Raw genomic sequence first — 2,500 nt, 5'->3', positions numbered from 1 at the left:
CAGCACCAGGGCCCAGCGTGTGCCGATGGTGGTCGAGGCAACCGCCCGCACCAGGGCCCAGCGTGTGCCGATGGTGGTCGAGGCAACCGCCCGCACCAAGGCCGAGCGTGTGCCGATGGTGGTCGAGGCAAGCGCCCGCACCAGGGCCCAGCGTGTGCCGATGGTGGTCGAGGCAAGCGCCCTCACCAAGGCCGAGCGTGTGCCGATGGTGGTCGAGGCAACCGCCCGCACCAGGGCCCAGCGTGTGCCGATGGTGGTCGAGGCAAGCGCCCGCACCAAGGCCGAGCGTGTGCCGATGGTGGTCGAGGCAAGCGCCCGCACCAGGGCCCAGCGTGTGCCGATGGTGGTCGAGGCAAGCGCCCTCACCAAGGCCGAGCGTGTGCCGATGGTGGTCGAGGCAACCGGCCGCACCAAGGGCCGGCGTGTGCCGATGGTGTTCGAGGCAACCGCCCGCACCAGGGCCCAGCGTGTGCCGATGGTGGTCGAGCCAGGAGCCCGCACCAAGGGCCGGCTTGTGCCGATGGTGTTCGGGGCAAGCGCCCGCACCAGGGCCCAGCGTGTGCCGATGGTGCTGGGGGCAAGCGCCCGCCCCAGGGCCCAGCGTGTGCCGATGGTTATCGGGGCAACCGGCCGCACCAGGGCCCAGGGTCTGCCGATGGTGCTCGAGGCAACCGCCCGCACCAAGGCTCAGCATGTGCCGATTGTGATCGAGGCAACAACCCACACCAGGGCCCAGCTTGTGCCGATGGCGGTCGAGGCAAGTGCCCGTACCGAAGGGCAGCCTATGCCGATGATGGTCGATGCATGTGCCATCACCATGCGTCATCATGTGCCATTGATGGTCGAGGCCTTGGCCGAAGTTCGATTTTGAGCCACGGTGCCCATGCTTGGCTCCAGCATGTGCTAGTGCCGCATTTTTTTCACTCGGGACAGCATCGCCGGAGCATCGCCGGAGCATCGCCGGAGTACCGCCGGAGAACCTGACCGGCGGCATTGGAGTTCCGGCGATTGGGAGGGGGGCCGGGGGGGTGTGCGCACATGATGTGCGATGGGTGCTGGTACTTGGCCTTGTGTTGGCCCCCTATCCCTCATCAAACCTCTGAGAATTCACACCCCCTTAAAGAGCATTTGAGATTTTACAGGTTTGCTACCAGTAGCCGTTAAAGTGTCTGAAATGGGGACACTTTTTTCAAACGGTCACAAAATCTTCTCTACTTCGAGTTTTTAGCTGAATTTTTTTGTGCATGCCAACAAAAATAGAAGGATCATGCCTACAAAATTTGGGGCCAAAAATCCTTATAAAAAAATTTTAAAAAATCCCGAACCGCAAAAAGTTTCGAAAATTGTGAAAAATAGAAAACGAGTCATCTTCCAACGAAACTTCACGTGAAGGCTTAGGGGACCATTGTATGAATTTACAAGCCATAAAAATGGCATTGGCACGGCAGAAATTTGAAGATGTGCCTAAACCCACCAGGGCCCAGCGTGTGCCGATGGTGCTCGAGGCAACCGCCCGCACCAGGGCCCAGCGTGTGCCGATGGTGCCCGAGGCAAGCGCCCGCACCAGGGCCCAGCGTGTGCCGATGGTGGTCGAGGCAAGCGCCCGCACCAGGGCCGATAGTGTGCCGATGGTGCTCGAGGCAACCTGTCGCACCAGGGCCCAGCGTGTGCCGATGGTGATCGAGGCAACCTGCCGCACCAGGGCCCAGCGTGTGCCGATGGTGGTCGAGGCAAGCGCCCGCACCAGCGCCCAGCGTGTGCCGATGGTGCTCGAGGCAACCGACCGCACCAGGGCCCAGCGTGTGCCGATGGTGCTCGAGGCAACCTGCCGCACCAGGGCCCAGCGTGTGCCGATGGTGGTCGAGGCAACCGCCCGCACCAGGGCCCAGCGTGTGCCGATGGTGATCGAGGCAACCGACCGCACCAGGGCCCAGCGTGTGCCGATGGTGGTCGAGGGAACCTGCCGCACCAGGGCCCAGCGTGTGCTGATGGTGGTCGAGGGAACCTGCCGCACCAGGGCCCAGCGTGTGCCGATGGTGGTCGAGGCAAGCGCCCGCACCAGGGCCCAGCGTGTGCCGATGGTGGTCGAGGCAACCGACCGCACCAGGGCCCAGCGTGTGCCGATGGTGCTCGAGGCAACCTGCCGCACCAGGGCCCAGCGTGTGCCGATGGTGGTCGAGGCAAGCGCCCGCACCAGGGCCCGGCGTGTGCCGATGGTGGTCGAGGCAACCTGCCGCACCAGGGCCCAGCGTGTGCCGATGGTGCTCGAGGCAACCGACCGCACCAGGGCCGAGCGTGTGCCGATGGTGGTCGAGGCAAGCGCCCGCACCAGGGCCCAGCGTGTGCCGATGGTGGTCGAGGCAAGCGCCCGAACCAGGGCCCAGCGTGTGCCGATGGTGGTCGAGGCAACCTGCCGCACCAGGGCCCAGCGTGTGCCGATGGTGCTCGAGGCAACCGCCCGCACCAGGGCCCAGCGTGTGCCGATGGTGGTCGAGCCAGG

The sequence above is a fragment of the Durio zibethinus genome, unplaced genomic scaffold (assembly GCF_047325235.1).
Source record: "Durio zibethinus cultivar Kanyao isolate XHJ-2024 unplaced genomic scaffold, ASM4732523v1 HiC_scaffold_391, whole genome shotgun sequence".
Taxonomy (NCBI): Eukaryota; Viridiplantae; Streptophyta; class Magnoliopsida; order Malvales; family Malvaceae; genus Durio; species Durio zibethinus.
This window is presented reverse-complemented; position numbering follows the sequence as displayed.